The following is a 24,937-nucleotide window of genomic DNA, read 5'->3' on the forward strand; positions in this document are numbered from 1 at the left end:
AGCCTCAAACAGCCCAACCTAAACAAGCCCCATCAGAGTTTCCACACGTAGTACGCTTAGTTTCCATGGCTGCTTCCACGGTTGCTCACTCTTACTAGAATTTCAAGACATTTGTTAAAATTAGGACGGCGCTATGAGTGACTGTTTAACGACCAAAACAAATCGGAGGCATTCTCGCTCAAAGCTTTTATGCGGCATGTCTAACGCTGAGGATGGAGGGAGATGATGACTGCCAGCCTTTTTCCAGTGTTTAGTCTCTGTGGCAGAGCTCCTACTAAATTAGCTTAAAGAGGCCATTTCCTATTAACAACAAAAGGTACCATGCATGCAGATGTCAGTGCAGTTGGCAGCTGATGCGTGGGGAGGTCTATGTGGCCCCATCATCTGTGCTGACATCTGGGCCATATGTCTTCTGCACTGAGGGGCCGGGGAGTCCAGATTCAGAATGAAAACAGGGCACTTGGGGTGGAATTTGTCCAAAAACCCACAAGGGCTTTGGTTGTAAAAGAGAGAAAAATGCTGGTTAGGTAGTTATTTAAACAGTGTAACTGCAGGCATTTTTATGAGCATGTCGGAGAATTAAGTTATCAATGAAATATGCACTTTGTGGCATGTGCTTCATCGTGCAGTGAATAAATATGAGCTAAAAAAAATAGAAAAGACAACAAAAAGAGAAAACTGATACAGAAGAAAAAGGAGGAAACCAAGAAAAGCTAACATTCTTAGACCCTTGGTTTCTAAGGAAGATCTCTAGAGGGATGGTTGTGAAGAAAAGGGAAAAGGAAGTGAGGGATTGGAAGCCAGTAGGATGAAAGTAAAGTAAGGGGGGTGGGATGGAGTCGAACCAGAAAGTTGCCAGTAATTAGTCATCAGAATGACCTCACAGATAGCTGATAGGAGCCGGCGTTTCCTGGGAGGTGGATTGAAATAACACAGAAAGCCTTTGTGGTCGCTTTGTGGGATCAGATTAAACATAGCTCCGTGGAAATATTACTGATCTGATGGTGCCACGTGACCGTTTGATAACGGTTATACTGCGAGGATGAATTCTACACTCATAAACAGGTGGAATACATGCCACTGTAAGACATCGGATAACGCTACTTGTACGGAAAATAAATAGATCCAGAAGAGTATAGATAATAGAAAAAAATACTTTAACAAACACTCTTATGGAGACCATTTCTTTAATGCATTATAAACATACTTACAATGCATTATTATCTGCTTATAACACTTTATAATCATATAACTACTTATATATACACACACATGATACTTATATAATAATCACAACTCATTAAGAACATTTGACAACCTACAAGGTCAAGTATCATAATACTTCATAATATAATGCATTCTGAGGATCTTTATAAAACATTAGGCGTCTTTTTTTAAATATAACATTAATTCATAGGGGACCTAAAATGATCTTACTACACTGGTTCATGACAGGAAATGTTTTTTTTAAAGGTTACTGGTTATCACTTATGTCTGTTTTAGAGATTTCATAAAACCCAAAGCGATAAAAGAATTAACACATGCTAGAAAGGATTTTCATCCAGACTTATATCCATTTCATCAGGGCAGGTTTAGCTTCCATGAGTCAACTGAAACAAACAGTGTGAGACCACACTAATGTCAGATTGGCTTCCAGGATACATGCCTGTGGTTAGACACAATTATGTTCGGCCAACCTGCCATTAAGGTTTACCGCCTTTCATCTGTGAGCTGCCTGTTTGTATGTGAGGCGTCTCTACTCGCATGAATATCGCCTGACACACACACACACACACACACACACACACACACACACACACACACACACACACACACACACACACACACACACACACACACACACACACACACACACACACACACACACACACACACACACACACCTATGGATCCTCGCTGAACAGCTGCTCTTCATCACAGTCCTCACACATATGTTGGCACATCTCCCACTTAGTCATCCTCATCCGTCTCTCCGTTTATCGTGAAGTCTGAGACAATCCCTCACTCCCGTTTATACCCCCCCCATGGAGTGACGGGGGCAATGACAGCATCATCCATCCCTCTGTCCTATCAGCTGCCCTACCTGCACGTGGGAGGACTATGTCACTATAATGATTACCTTTTTACATGTTGTGTCTGCGGAGATAAAGTTGAGTGAGGCGTGCAAGTCTTGGAGCCATTCTTCTTTTCCCTATGCAGATTTACCAAGAACTTCAATAAATCATTTTATTGAGCTCTGAGGTCATAAACGTCTATCTTAACAACATTGTTAAAGCAGAAACATGAGTCAGCTATCGATCAAGGATATCAGTGACTCAGGAACTAACAGAGAACTAGACCATAACAGCAACGTTGGCTCTCTCTCAACAACAACTACAAATCCTGCTTGAGTCTTTATTGTTGTCTACTTCTGAAATTCCAAAGTGATATGATGGGATTTTGAAGATCCAGTAACTAACCCTCATTAACCGATGAGGCGTGACTTGCTGTTACTGTGTCCTACTGCATTACAATCCTTTCATTCAAAACATATTGGTGGTCATGAGGATCTTTGGAATTCCTACTACCTGAGTGGAGAAGAGCACCTTGAAATAGCTATACTTAAAAAAAAATCCGAGCAATTCCTGTAAAAAAATGAACTTCTTGATTCTAAGTGGAAACGTGGAGACCATTAAGCTTTCTGATCACGAAGCCAGTAGGCGACTAGAGGACAGTATGAGCTCCAGTATCTATGGAGAAATGTAAGAACGTCATTGTAATCCATCTCCGACCCCAGTGGAGGGAGGAGGAAGAAGACACAGTTGAGCTCCTTGGCTCGCTTTTGACATCCCCCCCCAATGCTTTCCCTTTTTTTCGACCTTGCCAGCAGACCAGTAGGGGATGTGGATTCCAGCTCTGTTCTGAGCCCATCCACTGCCACTTCAGATAAGGAGTCTGTCCAGGAAGGAAACGTTTTCCCAACAGCAAAGGACGGCAGGGATGAGATAAGGCACTCAGAATTCATCAAAAAGACATCAGAAATGGCAGAAAATAAATGGTGTGGAGGGTGACAGTGAATGATGATTTCTAATATTAGTAACAGCCCATTTATTTTCACGAGGGCAGGCAGAAAAACAGGGAAAAATATGAATTCAATTCAAAGAATTGTTTATCCAGGGCAGGAATGTTTTCCTTTGGCATGTACAGTTTCAGATATAGCCTTGTTACTGTTTTCTTTTTTTCTTTTTTATTATTATAAATATTCAGTGGAAATGTCTGGGAAGGACAACACAGGGTTGTTGAAACTCCCACACCGCAGAACGTTTCCAAGTCTTGCTCTCACCCTCTTTCTCAACGCTACTATCAGTACATAGCATTCTGGCGCCTTTTCAATCTGCCCTCCTTTCTTCAGCGGCGTAGCAAATAATTATTAAAAGGATCAAAGCATATGAAAGGGCTTCTGCGTCAGTGAGGTTGAGCTCGGGGAGCCGGGTGACTGAAAGTGATAATGGCAAAGCACAGAATTGTTTTTGCCCTCTATATGCAGCGCCGGAGTATCTGAGCTCTGCAATTAATGCTGGTGGAATTGAGAAACTGTCTGAATTATTCCAAGGTAAATCGGTTTCTGCGGGAGCTTTTATGAAGGTAAAGTTTTTGTTTTTTTTCAGATTTATGCATTAGAACTTTGAGGCAATTGACATCTCTGACTAAGAAGAAGCCCAAAGCCATGTCAAATTCACGGAACAATCAAAATTAATTTTCGAGAAGCAATATATAAATGATAATGGCCAGGAAAAACAGGAAACAACAGCAGTTTATCATGAGGAAATGTTCTCCCTCAAGCAAACCTATTATCTGTAACCAGCTCATTCTTATGAAAAAGTGTATATATATATATATATATGACTATTATCAGATTCTCCTCAATGGCTGGACAGTTCCATGTGCAAATATGCTTCGAAAGTACAGCATAATGGTTTAAAGCACTCGGCTTGCTTCACCGGCAGGGTTGGACTACGACAATTTGGTGCTTGACAAGTGGATTGCGTGGATGCTTTGAGACAGTTAAGAAATGTGATGCACACTGGTCCTTACTTCCTCAAAGTGGTGAGCACGGGCTCTAGAGCTTAGGGTCTCGCAATCAAGCTAAAAGGTTGTCGACATGCAAAGCCACTGTCTAGTGCCCACACACTGTACATCAGTGTGATAAACTGATGAGATGCAGTCCACTCACTGGATGACTTCTTTTAAAAGCCAAGGGGGAGAATGATGAAATGTTTTTTTCCAGGATTGGATTTTTAGACCACCAGCGCGTGAGTGACACTCGGGCAGGCTTTGATTCGATGATGGACTGCGCCTACGTTCGCCTGTCGAGTAGGACGAGACAGCTTTCTGTGAGGGATTTCAGAAGTGAGCTTGAACACTCTCGCATTCCGTGAAGGCACTCGGCGTTCACGCTTTTGAATGGAAAATTCACCGACAGTGTAGGAGCACTGACCTGTGCTTCACTTTTAACCTACAGCCCAGGTTTCTTTTGTAGGTAAGTTGTAATAATCAAAGTTGCCTAAAAAAAACACCCCCTGCCTTAAATCATACATTTCAGGAAAGTCGGGTCAAAATCAAGTCACTATGAAATAACAACAAACATCACTATTTAAGTATAACTTGACATGCTATTATGAATGTTCCTTATTTCACAGTGTATGTTCGTAAACATACACTGTAACACTTTGTTCGGTTTGAATGCAATGAAAAAAAAGAAAAAATGTCTCAAATGCGAACAGAGTCAATAGAAATATGTGAATGGAGCTGCTGTAGTATGAGCAGAAGTGAGCTGAAGATGTGTCCAACGGATAAAAATATGTTTTAAGCTGAGAGAAACACGTGAACTTTTCCAGAGTTGAATGTACAGAATGAACAAAAAGAAGATGACCCCAGATGTTAGGTCTGGAATTGTAACACAAGAAAATATGAAGTATGAGTGTGTTTATGAAAAGGGCAGGGGTGCAACAGGCGTAATGTTGGCATGCTTAAGAAACGACATGTTATTAATGTTACAGCGTGGTGATGCTACAAGTCTGAAATGCCCTTAAATATAGACTCCTCTTCTATCAGTAAAAATGTGGACGAAAAGGAGGCCGAATAATTCTCTGAACACAAAAGTTGACGCTGGCTAGCAAGTTTTGTTGGCTTGTTTTATTTTTATTTAATAATAATCTAATATTCATATATTTTTATATGACGACAGCTGGCTTGTGAGGCAAACGGACAGTAGACCCCGCGCTGCCGCTAATGTTTATTAGCATGAAAGCATAGTGGAATTAGCAAGGAAGCTAGGAACTAGTCAGAAGCTAAATGAGTAAAAATGTAACAACTTAAAGCTTCATCCCAACACTCTTATCACAGCGTATCACCAGATAAATTATAACTTTTTTGTATCATTTTCTGTCACCAAATTTGCATTAAAAAGCATGGCAGCCCTAGCAAGCCAGCTAAATAGCCAGCCGCACGCTAGTCTCCTTGCCAATTCCACTAGCTGTGAGGCTAAACTAGCTTTCTGTGCGAGCGGTGCAGCGGCTGTGACAGCTGAGGAGGTTAGCAGAAGGCTTAGCTTAACTATGAGCAACATCTTTCACTCAATCTCTGAAAAGCATGGCCAATATTGTAGCTCGCTTAAGGCTAGACTCACAGTTTATGAACTCAAATGTTTGCAATATGGATTCTGGTACCTAACAGCACAGCAAGATGACATATTTGATGTGTAACTTCAGCCCACTGCTCTGAGGTAATTTGTTTTGCCTCCAGCTAACACCGTGATGTAATCATCACATCGGCTGTAAAAGGGTCTATAGGAATAACAAGCTGAGGGGAATTACAATTCACTGCCTCATTCTGCTTCTCATTTGCGTTTACTCTTTATTGTTTATAACATCGAGACTGCGATAACCAGGTCATCTAAAAACCATTCAGGTTTCATACTAGATGTTACCTGCTGATGCGATACATAAAGGGGAGTGTGATTCATTTTTCTTCTCATGAACTTTCTTCTCATTATATTACATTACATAATTTACAAGGTGATTAAATTCTACATAAGACACTGGGCTTTTACTTCTAAAGCTTCTTCGAGCATGGCCATGATTTTAAATTAATATCAAACAGGGTCATTTGATCCTATTTAATAGTTACAATCTCAGAATCTCTCCCACTTGAAGGGTAAAGGCCAGCAAGCAATGGAGCTCAACGACGACAGATCAGTCTTGAAGCATTTCACTTAACCATAGAAAGGGCATGAAATATTCAGGAGAGAGGGATATTTGATAGCCTAACCCGAGTAAAAACGATAAAGTGGGGGGGAGTGATTAAATGATGCAATGTCAATCTGGGACCATAAAATAATGAGTCATAGTTTAAGTATGGAATGGCTGAAAAAAACAGGTTAACTAACCGTTGTGTGGCTGACCTATGACAAAAGGAGGGCACTCCAAAGGGTCTAAAGAAAAGTTCAAAGAGTTTTAAGAGTTTTCAATATTCCATCTTCACCCTCCCTTCTGTTGTCTTCTCATCTACAATTTCAACTACTTTATGCATTTGAATAACTTAAAAATGAACCCTTCAGGGGAGCAAAATATTCAACAAAATAGAGAGGCTTTTTAAAAAATATATATCTGTTAGGGGTTTAATTGATTCTATGAGGAAAAGTAACAGGATAACAGGGCTTTACATAGAATATCTTAATGAAATTAAATGTATCTTGATATTTTATGAAGAGGAAGACCAAGAATTATTGGAAGTAAGACTTTCAGAGTTTTTTCAGAGTTTTTCTTCTTGATTGTGTGTATTTGTTGCTTATATTTTGTCTTGTTATGATCTGTTGTTTAGGTTTTATTATTTTGCTGTTAATCTTATATTTGTCATTATAACAATGGCAGCGGTGTCGTCTAATGATGACTTGGTCTTGAAAATGTCACTACGGACAAAATGTATAGTTTGTCCATCATCTTCTTTATCTATTGTCATTTAAAGGAGGAAACAAAAAATTACATTGAGTGCAGAGCAACAATAGTCGGAGAGTACAAAGAAACAGTTACCTAAGAAACCATGTGGTACACATATTGTCAGCCTTTGCCTCATCTGGTCACAGGAACTAATTAAAGTAAATCAGACGTATCACACCTGTAGCACGTCAACAGAAGTGACATTTCAAAGTGAAAACAGCTGAGCCTCATTAGAGGTTAAGATTGTATTCATATTCTAATAAAGTTCAGGGAAAGGGTAAATCTGATCTGTTACTATAATTTGGTTTGTGCTCGTCTCCCAGCTTCATTCTTTGAAACCTCGTCTCCCTTGATGTCACCTCATCATGCGTGTACAGCTAAGCAAACCGCCTCAGGCAGAAGAAAAAATGGCAAACAAAAAATGCTTATCTTCCTGCCAATATAATATATTTTGGATGTCAGCGAGATCTAGAACTTTCTATTAAACTAAGTGAGTACAGCTTCATACAGCATCTGGGTAATTTTTCCTCCAGTGTGTCAGAGGGCGCCTTCATACCGAGGGATGTTTTCCATCAAAACATCTCATTGTAGTTCACTTTCCAATATAGTGCATGCTGACAAATGTAACTAAGTGTGAGGTCGAGGTTGTCTGTTCCTAATTCAAGATCTGAAGACATTCTGTTCATTCTGTGAGGTGTCATTGAGCTGACTCTCAAACAAACAATGCCTTGTGAAAGGAGGACAAATTGTTTAGGATCTAATGAAATAAATACATCTTCTACATTGTATTTTAGTTATACGTTGTCCAGCCTGACAAGGAAGGCACAAGTAAGTACGAGCAAATGACAAAAATGATTCGGCGTAGGCTTTTGTCAACTTGGTTATTTATGTCTGCTGTTTCCGTTCTTGTTACAAAAGCTAAATGACACGACACAAACAAGACGAAAATAATCTGGCATCATTCAGTTAGATATAAATATATGGGCAGGCTTACAGTCATTCTGGAGAAATCCATGAGCATTGTACTGAACTCTACACACAGAACACCCAGTATCAGCCATGTGCTTTCATTATCAGTCCTTGCCATGCTCCACTTCCTATTCCTGCATACGGATCCAGATGTGGTCTGTAATCTGTTAACAACTTGTAAGGGCTGATTGAACAGAGCTTGATACTGTCAACTGGCCCAATATCCTGTCAGCAGTTTATCCGCTTCAGACCAGTAAATGCTGATACGTCATACATCACGATGCCTCACCTCACACCTTAGTCCATCAGAGAAATATACAAGGCTTAAAAGCAACTTATATATAGAACATTTCAATTTCTCTTTTTGGACTTGAAGGTCACTACAGTATTGTTTTCACTATATCGTAATTATTAATAGTATTCCATCCTTATCATAACTATTATATCTTGACTCACTATGCAGTTGGTTTGCAGAAAATAAGATAAGATAAGATAATCCTTTATTAGTCCCGACACAAAAATAAGGGACAGTGTGGAGAATTTAATGTGAATGTGAATCATATATAGCTTTCCCTTTGCCATTGGTCCTGATGTGTGTGTGTGTGTGTGTGTGTGTGTGTGTGTGTGTGTGTGTGTGTGTGTGTGTATATATATATATATATATATATATATATATATTTATATATATATGTATATATATATATATATATATATGGTACTTTTTCATTGAAATAAAATACAGGAACTCATACATTCAGCTATCAGTGACATATTAGATACTACTATGGCTTCATCATCAGTATAAACTCTTAACTTAATGATTTCATGATTTATAGGACTGAAGTTTTGGGTAGATAACAGGGGGTGCATGGATAGAGAATGACACACCAACGCTGAATAATAAAAGGTATTTAAATCTATCACAATAAAGCATTGGATGTGGACAATAAGCCACTAGTTAACTCGCTTAGCATGGAATATGCTGAAGATGTATGTACTAAATTCCCCAAAAAACACTATAAAAGTATATCAAATCTAAAACACTGCAGGCTTTATCTATACATACGTGCTTTGAGAGATCACCTCATTCCAAACGTCTAATCTCTGCATCTCGTCTTCCTCATGTTCAAAACATAAAAACAGCCGTTATCTGAAGATTTCACACTTGCCCCAGAATTTCTCATTTCTGCGCATTAGTTGAACACTCTGTGTTCCTCTACAAGCTTTTAACATTTCAAAGAAATCTCTGGAACTGCATTCACTGGAACTGAATACTCTCCATGGATGATCGACTTTCATAACAGGGGCACATTTTAGAGAGCAATGAATACCCAGAGCTAAAACAATGAGCTCCTGTCAACAACAATTGGGAGAGGTGAAGGGGAGGAAGAGGGAGGACCGACGGGAAAGATAGAAGAGGGTCGTGATTGTTCGAGAAGTAGAGGATAATGTCCTCTTCATAGTCTGCTCGTGTTGGCTTCCTGCTCCGGGCTGATTGCAGCAGGTCTCTGAGGGCCAGTCTCAGACTAAATACGTGATAAGAACCTGTGAAGTACCCTCTAAGAAACAGAGAAACACACAAGAGGGAGACAAAAAGAGGCAGAGACAAAGAGAAGTAGAGATGCAAAGACGTTGGGGGAATACAAAGAATGAAGAAAGTGGAAAAGAAAGGGCTCTCTCTGCCATGTGTTTCCACAAAAGATTGCTGGATGTATGCCTATACAAAGGGAGGGATAGGGGAAACTTAACAGAGTAATATGGTGCACACATCATTTGAAAACTAGGCAATGAAGATATTTTCCAGGCCCTAAGCAAGCACGATGAAAAGGGTGATCTTTTTCTAACCACACAGGCATAATTATTACAATTTTAACATGTAAATTAAGCATTCTGGTGCTTTCTGAGATGTTAAAAAAGGAAAAAATATACATGTTCTTCATTACATCTGCTGTGGGAATGTTGCAAAACTCCTGCCAACTTATCCATAGCATAGAGTAAACATGTCTTATGCCGTTCTTGTCACTTTGCCATGCATCTCTTTCTGGAAACTTTTTCTGAATGTATCAATTCTCTCTCTGGTGGACTCTTCATCACTTCAGTGCAACACCCAGCCTATGGCACTAAACTGCAGGAATGTTTGGGATCCTGATCTGGGATTTTGGGGAGATATGTTGGAAAATTCAGCATTTTCCATGTGAATGTTGGGGGAAAGGACACCAAGCACCAATCCTGAACCTCCAATGCACGGCGACCTGCCAGTATGATTTTAAATTGGAAACAATATGCAAATGGGTCTTCATGTTTTATGCAGGTGCCACGTGTTTTGTTGGAGTTTGACAGTCTGAATTTGAAGCCCAATCAATACATTTTCAGAAAAACGTCAGAGAGCTGGGTCTGCTTTGACACTCAAAACAGTAGGGGATAGTTATTCCATAAGTGGGAGAGGGAATGACAGGTAATGAGAAAAAAATAATGGTGGGACCACACGTCAAAGTCATTATGTCACTTTCTCAATACTCATTAAACGTCACACGGCCGGCCTCAAGCAGAATATTTCGACCCTCATGAAGAGCGTTATAGATCTGATGACTGAGTCATCAAAAAAGGGCAGCGAGACTTCAAAATCCATCAGCTCTGCTCCCGATGCATAGAAATGGAGTCATTAGAACAGTGAGCGAAGGCAATCCCTGCTGCGCCTTACAGCCCCGTGTCACGCGGTTCTATTTATAGGATGCCGGGCCTAAATTAGCCCTTTGAAGTGTAATTCGTAATATTCAACGGGTAACAAATAATGAGGGGAGTCACTGGTAGCGCCGCTGTGGATCACCATGAAAGCAGGATTTGATTTGAGCAGCACTGTACATACAATTTAAAAGAGGGCAGTGTGGAAAATGAAATGTGTTTTTGTATAATTGGGCTTGCTAAGGACGGGTTTGCAAAGGAAAAGATGCCGCAAGATATTTTTACAATATGTTATATGTGTGTTTGCTTCAGGAATGTCCAGCAGTGAGTCGATCTAAAAAATAAATAAATGCATTTTTCAATGTCCGCTCATTCATTTAAAGTTATTGCAGTTAGTTGAATCATGACACCAATATTCAGAATACTTTATACCTTAGGCATTACAAACTGTTTTCCACAACTCCAGACGCAGTGCTTGGTGGCTTTGCTCTGGCACGAAGTGGTGAACGCCAATGCTTGCACAACTATGCCAGTCTGCCAACAAATATTTCAGACTCTACCAACCTCGCATTCCATCAACAGCTGAGCTTGTGAGAGACATGCAGTAACAGGACGCCACAGCGCAGCCAGAACCACCAATCAGGCGATGAAGAGCCTTCAGAGCCTTCAAAGCCTTCATGTCACGTTGCAACCCGACAGGGTTTGTGGATTCGTAACGATGTAGCTCTGGATTTGTGTGGATTTTACCCTTGGTAATGTCATGATGAGCTTCATGTGTCATGGGACCAACATCGTTTGGATTGTGGCTCTGATTCTTTTCAAAACAGGGAATACACTACATTTTGGGCGGACTTTTATGGCCTGGCAGGTTTTAAGATTTATGTGAGTTACAGGTATAGATCAAATGTTTAGTGTTGACACAATAATGATGACAGAATAAAAGGTAGAAAGACTCTTAGCAAGTCATCTTTTGGGGTTTTGTGTAACAGTAGATGAGAGAACATGGCTGCTAAGGAAACTACTGCAGCAAAGGAAAACTATTGATCCTTAAAACTGATTGTGAACTTCAGTGAGCAGAAGGACAATTCCCAATGTAATATACCTGCATAGTGAGGACAAATTTGATGGTGATATATGGAAACTGCCATTTTTTTAAATGTACCGGGACATTAAGCACACTGTCAAGGATGGTCGATAAAAGCACATTGTTCACTTCACTGCTTCTAGAAAATTCCTTTAGTTTCCATAAGAGGGACTGACTGAACATCAGGTGATATCCCCAACATGAAATGCAAATACAGTTTATGATGATTTTCATTTGTTATGCTCTTTTTCTTGCTACGTCATCTTTGTATCTCCTTCCAGTTGGATCGTTGAGGTGTGTTCTTCCTGACAAGATCAATTTAGACCAGTATTGGGTGCGGCTGCAGTGCTAAGAAGGTTCTTCATTAGTCCACAAACCATAATAAAGTGCTGCAGGAACCTGAATACCGGAAAATAGTTACTGTAGCATTTTTGTACTTCCAGATCCCTAGTTTCAGGTCAATGGGTCTTTTAATGGCTTGTTGGGTAGATGCCTAATAAAGGGTCTGCGAATAACTTAAGGATATTTTAACGTTTTATTTTCCAATATAAAAGTCATCAGTAAATACCTAACTCCTGAATTTGCTAATAAGCGACTAAATGAGACAACCGAAACGTCAGCACGAATCAACCCTAGTTCTCCTTTAGCCTATTGGTGGTGGCGTGAAGTCATGATATCGTGTAGTTCGTTTATAGCCTAACGTTGGCTTTTCAATTCTGGCGATTGCATCATGCTTCAAAAATCATCAATGTGGTGTTTATGATGCTGAACAAGACATGTTTAATAAAAGTATGTTTGCCCATGAGGTCATTTTCTGCAATAATCCAAAATCCAATGGAGAAAAAAAGATGTAATGAAGATATAAACATGTGCTCCAAGGTTTGGTAGACAGGATAAGGAACGCTAGTTACAATCATGTCATCTCAATCAAAAGCAGTTAATGTTGGACTTGGCTGGTTTGATCTTTATAGCTTATAATTGTAATAATACATTTGTTAAATATAGATGTATCTGCTGTGTGGAGATTGATCATATTGAGCCAAACTTTTCCAGTCCTGAAAACCATGTGTACTCTTCTGCAAGGCCTTAGCACAACAATAAAAACTCTGCAGTGGATATAATAATCCATCTGGGATTCATCAAACTTTTCACCAAGTTTCTTTTTCACCTTGATGGAGTATTGAAAGAAATATTCAATTTTTCTTTTTTTTTTTTTTAACCCTGTCCTACTTTTCTCTCCTAATATAGTTTCCACTTTTCCCTGTCCACTGCCAAGCTACCTAAAATCTAATTTCACTTCGGCCATTTGGCATCAGAAGACAGATTTGGCTCTGCGGGCCTTCTGGCAAAAGAGTAACACACAAGAGACAGACTTGCAATCCATGGACAGAAAGTTATTTTACGACATTGGAAGGAAACCATCATAATCTTGGTTTTTATGAGACACAACATAGCAGTTTACATAACATAACATCAGTCCTCACCCCTCTAGAAACAAAAGCATTCTTTGGTTTTAACTTTCTTCTCAAGGTTCCTCAGGGATATGTGATTATGTGCTCCAGCCTCTTTCTTTGTTTGTAGTCACGAACTGACACAAGTTAAAAATACATTCCATATTCACATAAATACCTTCTATTCGCTTAAACACGCTTCTGCAAATACTGGCCCTAAAATGAAAGGCCTCTATTTTAATCCAAACGTGGCTGAATTTAACTATGTACATGTTGGGAAATAAAGATGTTTTATCTTTATGCAGACTAATCCATGATTAGGTTATATATATTACATCTTTGGCAGTTTAACATGCTCTTCTAAGTGAGATTTTTAATCGCAATATCTTACACTTATAAATAGCTTTCAACCCTAATGAGCCGGATCCTATGAGGTTATCCCCATGGTACAAGAACAGAAACAAAGAAGGCACACTTCTACCAAAAAAGTTCCCCCGGTAGTCATTCTGTCTTAATCATCCCTCATTCTTTCTCAGTGACATCACTCCAGTGTTTAACATCTTGATGACATTACCAGTTCAGGACCCCCATCTGGTTTCTGCCTTTGTTGGAAACACTCTCATTTTTCAATGTCTGTCCATCTTTGTTATAAAAATAGCCAGTCATGTCATGATTGCTCAAGCTAAATGGCGATATGAAAATATGATTGATGAATAGAATTTACATGATGTGATATTTTTGTGGCAGTTCTTTCAGCCAGACTAATCAAGTGTCGAGTTAAACTGGCTCTGTCTATACTCCACCGCCAATTTAGTGATATTCTCAACTAATGCATTGCAGTACATTAAATTAACACTCAAACACCACTAACTGTAAATTGCTACTCTGCAACACAGTAAGCTGGGAACAAAGTAGCAAAAATAACCACTTAAACTTTTAGGAATATTGTTATTGAACTATATTGATGCATTATCTATTGCTGCTTTACAAACCCTGCAAACATTCTTGTCAACTTTAATTTCAAACGCAACAAAGCCCAAACTAATCACTGTCACTAACTGATCGCTGAAACTCCAACGTATCGTTAAGTGAACTAAAGTCCTAAAAGGCAAATTAAAAAAAATACTAAAACAGCACTCGCACACCAAGTTGACCTGGGTAATGCTAAATTGAATTGTATGCAGGTAAACTTGCGTGTCATCAGTCTAACTTACATTTTTTTAATCCAAGGATTGACTTTGATGTCAAGGACTGTAGATCAAAGTGAGCACAACATTTATGGAGATTTCAGACTCTTAAAAATCTGTTTTTGTGGATTTTTATATGTGCTATTGTCCGATTCAACAATATGTAAAAGAAGGTGATTATTCTTGGCTGACCCTTTAAGGTCATCCATCACCACAAATTGCCTCTGCCACCAAAAAATCTCTCATTCCCAGGCCCCTGGCTGACTGCATTGCATGCATACAGATTGCTACATTCTGAATGAAATTGGCCAAATTAGAGCGCAAATGATCAATAACAAAGCAGCAGAGCGGGGGTTAGGGCCAAGAAGTGGACCCTCATAGATCCAATATGCTGTACACCACAGACGAACGGCTATACCTTTTAGCTGAGAGGATCAATTTCCATACTAATCATAATGCATATAGTGTGGATGCTTTTCTTCCATGCATTATTTGCCATAGAGGAAATAGGTTTGTGTGGGAAACAGAGGTTCAGCATTAAGAGTGTCTGCTTCAGTGCAGCTCCAATGTTTCTGTCCCCACAAAACTTTATATTGGGGGCAGAATTAACTCATCTGAATATTTCTGAGTTCTGAGTAATAAATCAATGTCCGGCTGAGTTTACAAAATAATGAGGTATATCTATCTCAGCTAATATTTGGTGTCTAGCTGATGACATCTTCATTTTATAAGCTGGAAACCAATTATTATACTGGCTGTTCAAAATGTAATGGCTGTATAAAATGAAAACACAAAGATTATTGATTAACTGTTCCTTCCCATTTATATTTCATAGAAGCGAAAATGTTTTTTTTAAGATTGGTTTCTTATATACTGACATGAAATATTTAAAAGGTAATTTAAATATGTAGAGACTTTCACCATCTAACCTTCTCAAAGATTATTCTTATTTTGAAGTTCAAACTTTGCAGCATTAGTATGAAGCTGAAGAAAATAAGATCAAACAAACAGATGAAATAAGAATAAAAGATAATATCTTTAACATAAAAGTGTTTTTATTGTGTAAAAGAGCTCACAACTAGCTTCTATGCGTCATGTAACGGGTAAAGGACACATGGATGATGTTAAGTCGTGACAGATGTCAGAGGTCTGGTACAGAGGAAGGCATTCACCTCACATTTCAAGTTTTCACAGAGCTGGCATGTAAACACAGCTGGAAAAACATGCGACAGAGGGCGGGATGAACGGGCCTCTGGCCGGGTGTAGAGGAGTCACAACAACGCAAGATTACATACGGAGCAGAAAGACTCAAGTCTCCTCTCTCATAACATCCACCCAGATAACAACGGTCAGTAGTTACACTGGTCTGAACCAGTATTTTCATATGCTGAAGGCTTAATAAAGTTGTGACAGAGGGGATTACATAATAAATCTGTAGACTGTGAAAAAAGGAGGAAGAGTTCTGGAAACTCTACCCATCCCTCTTTCTTTTTCTTCTGGGAAGCAATGTAGTTTACATCATATCATCATACACTAATCTTTACAGAGCCCATGGCCGCTCAAAACCTCCTTCCGGTAAAAAAATTATACACTTTCAGCAGTGGCATTCAATAGAACAGCCCCCCCCCCCCGGGGTTGTCAATAAATCTGGTGCGGCGTAATGTGTGCCGAGGTTCTACTTCCAGTTATAATGTGATTCTAACAGCAGCTAAATCCCTTCAAAAATTGACAGGATGATAAATCCCTCGCAGGCAATGTTCTACCAATTCTTTATCCTGCCTTGCATATCACCTCCAATACTGGGTGACATCAATCAGGTATTAGTTTGTGTCCTGTGGTAAAAGAAAATAAGACCCCCCCCCCACACAATCTGTATGTTCATCAACTTTAAAGAATAGCCGGGAGAAATAAATAATACTTTGAACTGGGGATGGCAAAACTTTTACAGTTGTTTTTTTCCCCATCACGTTTGGAAGTTTCTATACACTTTTATTGGCTTACTGAAAATGAAAAATATGATTTTGAAAGCGCCCGAGGGTTTAAGACAGAAATAATAGTTTGAATTCAATAGATTTAGCTATCCAGGAGGCATATCACAACATTTCTGAACAATTGCAAATAAGCTAGGGCAGAAATAAGATTAGCAACTTAACAAGTTTATGATTATTATTAGAAAAGGCCATTTCAAAAACAACACAAAACACCCCTTATGTTACAAGCCTCTCAAATGAGTTTTAAAGCTGTTTAACTCCCAACAATAAAATATTGTGCAATATATTTGCAAGTTCAAAATCAAAAAAAGACATATGCCAATCATACTATAGTCAAATGCCCTTCTATCAGACCCTCTATCTGCTTGTGCAGCTGCAAAACAAGTGTATGCTTTAGTGGTCAGGTGACTGTAGAGACAGAGCTGTGACTACACTGCTGATATAAAGCAAAGGCTCAGGGCTATTTGATATGAAAGACAGAGGCATCACTCCCTTGGAAAACAGTGATCCATCTTTTAGAAATGTTCCGTTTCAACTTTAATCAACTACAAAGCATGAAATCTAATTTCTCATTCCATCTTCAAAGCAGAAACCACGCAGTGGGGGCGGCGGAGGGGGAGGGGGGGGGGGGCGAACAGCTGATACTTCAGCTTGTTTGAAGAGCCTGACAAGACAAGGTTGACTAAACAGTGAAACAATAGGTGGTCAGACTGGAGGGCTTGGCGCAGATCAAGTTGAAAGTCCTTCTGCAGACTGGTGACCAATAAATCTGAAACATAGATTATGTGTCGCCGTGCGAAGTAACTAGATCTATTTTCAAAAGTCGGGAACTTCCCCCTCTCCAATAGAGAGCTGATTTGAGGTTGGAAGTCAGTAACGTCCGTGATAGATTAGCATCCACTGTGAATTTTAAATGAAGTTTATCTGCATCTCACGCGATCCAAAAACAATCATCTATACATCTAATTTGACATAGAAACTGGCCTTCCACCAGAGTCCATGTTCAACCAACAGCTCCAGATCTGCTGTCTGTAGCTGAACCTACAGTCTGACTTTGCTGGTTGATATCATTACAGTGAAAAATAGTCATTTACATCAGTTCTTTTCCAGATGATTTACATTAGTCAGCACTGGAAACAAAAACATAGTGTAACCAAGGTAACATGATTTTTTTTGGAGAGAACACTAAATTGCCTCTTTATGCACATGGAAAAATGACTAACCCATTCCATCCCAAGGCAATTATTGGACGCATTATAAGGAATATCCCTGTGTCTGGATAATAACAATGTGAACTGTCACACAAATGCTCAAAAATCTAATTGACCCTTGCATGCGAATGTGGCTGCTTTTGTTCCCACCAGAGCAGATGATGAAAGTTTTACAGTGAATGTCCTGGGCTGGCTAATTACTAGAACATCTTACACTGAAAAACCGACTCCAGCCTCTAATCCCACAAGATGGGAGACACAGTAAATTGCCCCTGCCTTTATGGGTTAGGAAGCATGTGGGAAAGCAGCTTAAATGGCGTTGTTGTGGTTTGCATTGCAATACACTTGGGAAGATTTGGAGGCATTTTGGAGGAACAGTGTGTGCAGGGCTCAATGTCGGCCACAGATCAGAGAAGAAAAAAAACGTGATCAAGACTCTACAGCGGACGTGGGAGGCTGTACTTCAGCTGAAAATGTATAAATCAACATGCTAACAAGCTCAGTGATAATGCTAGCATGTTGATGTTTTGCAGGTACAATGCTTAACATGTTGACCGTGTTGGTTTAGCAGCTATTTGGTCATATACCAAAGTATTAAGTGAAATTTTGACCAGATGATGGCACAAGAACAAAAGTCGGGACATGAAAGTTGTCACAATTAGACAGTTGCTGCAATTTTTCAGCAAATAACAAAAAAAAAAAAAAAATCATGGTGACTAGGAAAAGCCAGGTGTTCACCAAAGTCCGTTGGATTCATTCTCTGAGAAATATGAATAGATAGGTGGTCCAAAGTGATCAAACAACCGGCACTCTTTTGATAAAAAAAATATGCTAATTGTAAAATAATGATATTAACTAACACAGTGAGACCAAAGCAACTCTAAGGCTGGTTTGAAGTGAAACAAGATATTAATTAATGATGAACAATAAACTAGAGCATAGGTTTATTTAGAAACCAGACTAAGTGGAGCTTTGAATAAAAAGACAACCCTGATACTTCCTCTAAAGAGTCTGGATAAAGCTCAGTCAAGCTCCATGAATAATAAATATCAACATTCCACATTGATGAATGGGAGGATGGACGGATGGACGGATGCATGCATGCGTGGGAAAGCATGTCCATATCTTGGCAGCCTTGACTCAGGAACGGGGAAGAGCCGTGGCAGGGGTGACCTCTTCTCATGCAATGGCACATTCCTGCCATAACTAAGTTGAAACAGGCCTGGGATAACTATAGCAAACAGCGTGGAGGGAGCGGGGGGAGGGACACTGCCACCCAACCCTCTCGAACCAGTTTGAATGGGCTGCCTCAGTCCGCCAAGGCTCCCACTGGACCCAAAAGGTTAAAGATGTCAAACTGACGTCATTTTACTACTTGACCTTTGGTCCGTCAGCAGGTGATGGCAAGAGAAAGCAAGAAATTGATTTAAACGTGTGGTCACTGTTGTTGGGATGAAGGCCAACAGGCTTGTTTTCTTAAAGATAAATGTTTATTTATTAAAGGAATGTAAGGAATGTACCAGGTGCCAATAAATACTTAAGCAATTACTGATATTTGAAAAGGTGGCTCCAGTTGGTTTGAATGATATATTGTTTTTTCAAACCTAAATCATAACCGGATCTGACTAGTAATAAATTACCTACTTACATCATGTAAATACTTACTACTTTGCATTTAAAAAAGCAGTATATAACCCAATGTTTAACTCAATGAATTTATGATGGTAACTCAGAGATTCCCCCTGACTCATGGTTGGAGAAATGGAGCAGATCGCCGACCCATAGATCATTTGATATTGATGTTTCAGACTTCTTTGATTCCCTTGGGGAATTTCACTTTCCCTCTCTGGGGTGCGCTGATGGGAACTCCAACAGCTGCTGGTTTCCACAGTCTGCTTAGTGGGGCCTTGAGGGAAAGTCAGGGATTGGGAGAGAGAGGGAGAGCAGGAGTGTGATGGGAATACATGTTTCAGACACCCACTCATTTATTGATCTCCACTGACCTTGGCTCCATTGACACAATGGGCTTCAAGGACACTACTATCCAAAGCCTATCTTGTTGTTTTCTTTTCCACTTTCACACTACATTTCCTGGAAGTTAGATACTTGTCTATGGTTTAATTGATTTAAACCTTATCAATGAGGTCCTAATGTGAAAATTCTACACTGTTTGCTGTCGGAGGAAGATAGCAAGGGCACTTTATGTGAGCTTTGTTGAAGTGGTAACTCTAGAGGCAAAAAGCACCGGGGCACATCCTAATCCATTTATCAAGGACAATCACGGCGGGGAAATGCAGCAATCAATAAGCAGAGTAACTTAAAGAGCTTCCATGAGTCAACAGTGTGTAATCTTGATGGATCTATACATATACACTGCCAGTCAATACACACAGACTTTCAGAGTGGTCAGAAACTCCACTGGGACTTTAACGGTCTGGCCTCAGGCATCTAAACTGAACATAAAAAGTCCAGTAAAACAAAGATGGACAAACAGGATGTAACTTTATTCTACTGCTAAATTATAAAAAAAAAAAAATTGCACTTCCACATTTTGCCCAAATATGTACAGTAAAATGAATATTGGACCTGTAAAAAAAAAAATTATTATCATTTTTTAATTTCAAAACATTTTTTTATATTCTTTTAAATACTCCTTTCAATTAAATCAATGATTTTAATGGTCTGACAAAAAGAAAATTATAAAATCTGGTATATTTCTTCACATATTGATGGATGAATTGAAGTTCCACTGACTGATAGCAATGACAAGAAGCAGAAAGATTATTTTCATTTTCTTTAAACCAAATCATGAAGCCTTCCTTGCATATTAATGCTTAGATGGGCGATTCTTTCTTCCAAGTACTCTATCTCTACTTAAGAGTGCCAATAAGTACGGCACACATGTTGGCGTTTAATGGCAACTGATATACAGCTCTGATTCTACCACTGCTGCTCTCATATTCAAGGATAATTATTACCCAGGAGACCCCCCCCCGTCTCCAAACTCACTAATTAGGGTTCCCCAGAGGAAATCCAGAGGAGATGTGGATGCCCCATTCTGACATCATCTTGAACACATTGAAGTTAATGACCTCACTATCCGTGAATCAGCATTTAGAGGATAATTATGTCAAAAACAACCCCTACTCAAATCATCTCGTCCTAAAGATTCCTCCACGAGAAGAGATGGTGCATGGGGGTCTGTTGGTGGGACTCGGACAAAGAACTCGCAAGTCCAATTACGCTCGAGCCATTTTGCTGCGGCTCTAATTAGGTAATTAGATTCGTGAGAGACCTCACAGTGCATGCAACGTTAAGAGAAGATCTGGATCACAGAACCCCCGATACCCTTGACGTTCGCATGAAGCAGTGGACTACTATAGCTATTCATTAAATTGTTAGAAATACTTTTAGTGATATAACTGCATACAGTATGCTCAACATCCTCCGTACCAAAAAGACAAAACAATTCAAAATACATCCACCATTTTAACTTCTTGTAGCAACATGAGCACGGTATGTTTGCGAGACACAACAACAAATCAAATGTGTCAGGGGGGGGGAAGGGAATGGGGAAAATGTATTGTCAATGTGAAATAGAACAGCGATGACAACCGTGTTGGCATTAAACGTTAAACGCATTAAACATTAAACGTAGAGGGACTTTCTGAATCAACACACCAGGCGACATAGCAGTCTGAGCCATCAAAGTACACGTCGTAATAACTGCCAAAACAGAACAAAAACAAAACGTGGCCAGAAATAGCTGCTGAGCTTTGTTGTTGACATGAAACTACAATTTTGAAATACTTCGGTCATGAAGTCAGAAGGGATGAAATCATTTCCCCAGCACGAGAAAGATGAGTGTATGCTAAAAAGGAACACCGGAGCGCTGACATATGATGTAATACCATGCTTGCAGTCATGCTTGTTAAGGTAGTCGTTGGCAACCATGTTCACAAAACCTTTTCCAAATACATCCGTACAATTCATCCCTTTTTCTCTAGGTTCATAGCACACACACACACAGAACCATCGTCCAACTTTTCCTCTCAACCATTGTCTTGCATTCTCATTGGCTGTAGCTCCCAGAGAGACTATCTGAAAGGTCCAGATAATAAGCATGCATAGATATGTGATTTTTCTGGGAGCTCCAAAAACTGTCCTTGAGGGGATAATTAGGGTGAAAGTCTGGTAGCGTGAACTAGTCTTCTCAGTATGAGCTGAACCGGGTGAACTTATATTATACTCATATACAAATGTGGTCTGGATTGACCTACACTATGTTACAGACGGACAAACAGAGCCAAGTTAACCCGATAACGATATTGTACAGCTTGACAAGTTTGCCTGCTTTGTAGATGTTCCTCTGTGCCAAAGCGTGAGCACAATGGTTGCAAAAAGGAAGATGGAGGGGGCCCAAGTCAAAGACGTAACAAACATCAGACTCTGCAGCCTGGGCAGAAGTCTCCCTGTACAAGGATGACTTACCCTGTGTATAATAGACTACTTCAAATAGTATGTAAAGGAAGACTAGAACTAATAACATGACAAAAGCAGCCTGTCTGTTTAAGTTTATAGTCAATAATGCCAGTTCTTCGCCTTGTTGTGGTGATGTTGTAGGTGGTTGTATACTTGTGCGGGAGTTTATTTGTACAAACCAGTAGAACTCATGTCTCAATTGCTTTTACAGGCCCACTACAGCAACAGTTCCCAACCCAGACCAAACTCTTAAAGAAGAGGAAAAGGGGAAACTCCCATAGCACATTAAATCGTTTAAAAGAGTATTTTATATATATTTTTTATCTCCTTTTAAATTCAAAACAGACAGAACTACCGTCATGTACAAAATGACAGCATGACGGTGTGAATTGAAGCGGCGGTTTTGATATGCTGAACTGTGCGGCCCTACAGCAGATAATAACAGGAAACAGAATCGTTATACTCCGCTTACCTGCCAGGATACGCAGCTCCCCTGTTGTGTTCAGTGTAATGGGCCTGAAAGCACCAGAACTTGCTGATTCAGACAAAGCCGCGGGGCATCTCGAGGCTGCAGCCAATGTTCCTGCGGACAAGGGAGGCAAGAGACGAAGAGGGCAGATGTCATGTTAATGCCACCATCAAGTGCTCCTGGTGAGTCACAAATACAGGCTATTAAAAGAAACAATTAAAAATGATGGGTTTTTGATTCGTTGTATTTAGTACTATCTAAGCAGGTAGTTGGGACATTTAGTATACTAGTTGTCCCAACTACCTGCTTAGATAGTACTAAAAACAACTAAATGCCCCAACTACCTGCTTAGATAGTACTAAAAACAACTAAATGCCCCAAGTACCTGCTTAGATAGTACCAACTAAATGCCCCAAGTACCTGCTTAGATAGTACTAAAAACAACTAAATGCCCCAAGTACCTGCTTAGATAGTACTAAATACAACTAAATGCCCCAACTACCTGCTTAGATAGTACTAAAAACAACTAAAACTACCTGCAAGTACCTGCTTAGATAGTACTAAAAAAAACAACTAAATGCCCCTAATAGTACTAAATACAACTAAATGCCCCAACTACCTGCTTAGATAGTACTAAAAACAACTAAATGCCCCAACTACCTGCTTAGATAGTACTAAAAACAACTAAATGTCCCAACTACCTGCTTAGATAGTACTAAAAACAACTAAATGCCCCAACTACCTGCTTAGATAGTACTAAATACAACTAAATGTCCCAACTACCTGCTTAGATAGTACTAAAAACAACTAAATGTCCCAACTACCTGCTTAGATAGTACTAAAACAACTAAATGCCCCAACTACCTGCTTAGATAGTACTAAAAACAACTAAATGTCCCAACTACCTGCTTAGATAGTACTAAAAACAACTAAATGTCCCAACTACCTGCTTAGATAGTACTAAAAACAACTAAATGTCCCAACTACCTGCTTAGATAGTACTAAATACAACGTATCAGGGACAGTTTTGCTATCACAATCAATCCAAATTGTGAGGAAAAACTCACATAAAAGAGCAGCAGAGGGAGTTGTGATAATTGTACGAGAACTGACAGAAGATTGGTATATTCCACGCCTGGAGAAAGAGAAAGAGAGATGGCGCTGGCAGGGTTAACCACGGTGAGGTGGAGGTGTGGTGGACCCCGGAGAGAGAGCTGCTCAATCTTCTTAATTAAAAACAAAACTAAGCTGTAAAGCTCCGTTGCCTGCTGGCACCTGTTTGCTTCACGCGGAGGTCGGTCAAGCGCGTTGGAATAAATATGATGCACGACTTTGTCAACAGCATCAGCACGCAATTGTCAACCAAGGCTCAAAGTGAGAAAACAAAGACAAATCCCCACGAAACGATCAGGAATAAGTAAGAAATGAACCCCTAAGCCCCCTACGCCTGAAAACACTGCTCCAACTTCATCATCACCCAGTCACAAAAAAAAAAAAATCCCCCGCGCATTAGCCTAATAATAAAAACAGGCTAATGAACCATTTTCAAAGTTAGTCTCCACAGCACTGTCATGTCCAAATTCTCGTTAAAAGCCATGAGTCAACAGAAATCAAACATGAACCACTCCCCTTGCCCTAAATTCATCCCTGCAGGCCTGGCATTCTGGTTTCGCCCTCTTTATACTGATGTCTGCTCAGGCAAAGAAAGCAAGCTATATAAGGAATTGTTAGCGTGGAGCCCAGCTAGTGGCTCCAAACTATTAGAGCCAAGGGGTTTAGAGGTGGGGAGTCTGTTTACACCCAAAGCCTTCTTCTTTTTTTTTCTTTTTTTCCATTTTAAGAGGGTCCACTTGCTAAACATGACTCGGGCTTTAATGTATAATCCAACACTAATATTGGCTGCCAGTGGGCGGAGGACGGAGGACGGAGGGGGAGGGGGGGGGTGAACAGAGTGTTTGTGTGAACATGTGCAGGTGTGAGTGTGGACCACAAGTTTGGGTGAGTGCCTATTACATTTTTGTGAATGTGTAAAAATCTTACAAGCTTATATAGTGTGAATGTTTGATATTTGAATCATACTTATCTTACATTAATGCAAGAGGTTTTGTCATTAGTGCAATTACAGATAAAGTTAGTAACTTCACACACTTTCAAGCAGAACTGCAGTACAAAGTCCAGAGTGACAAAATGCCCCACATATCATAACCACAAAGAGAGAGAGAGAGAGGGAGAAAGAGAAAGTATGTGTAGAGTCAGGGCATTTCTCCCCTGGGATTACCTTTGCTCCAGGTTTTAGCCAAGACCACTTCCTTCCTCTGGCTCTAATTGACAGTGCGCTACAGTATTTCTACGTAGGCAGATAGCTAAACAGCTCCATGTGTCCCTTTATGGCAGTTAAGCAATGGTAATCAGG

At 39.7% G+C, this 24,937-nt stretch overlaps 1 protein-coding gene across 1 annotated transcript in view; it reads right to left on the bottom strand.

The window, feature by feature from the left end:
* peak1 (pseudopodium-enriched atypical kinase 1) overlaps positions 1-24,937 on the bottom strand; it is a 102,009-nt gene that overhangs the window by 59,029 nt on the left and 18,043 nt on the right. Inside the window, 1 exon segment of the mRNA XM_054620091.1 lies at positions 22,528-22,638. The gene's annotated coding sequence lies outside the window, so the exon portion shown is untranslated.

Source organism: Anoplopoma fimbria, chromosome 19, assembly GCF_027596085.1.
Source record: "Anoplopoma fimbria isolate UVic2021 breed Golden Eagle Sablefish chromosome 19, Afim_UVic_2022, whole genome shotgun sequence".
Classification (NCBI taxonomy): domain Eukaryota; kingdom Metazoa; phylum Chordata; class Actinopteri; order Perciformes; family Anoplopomatidae; genus Anoplopoma; species Anoplopoma fimbria.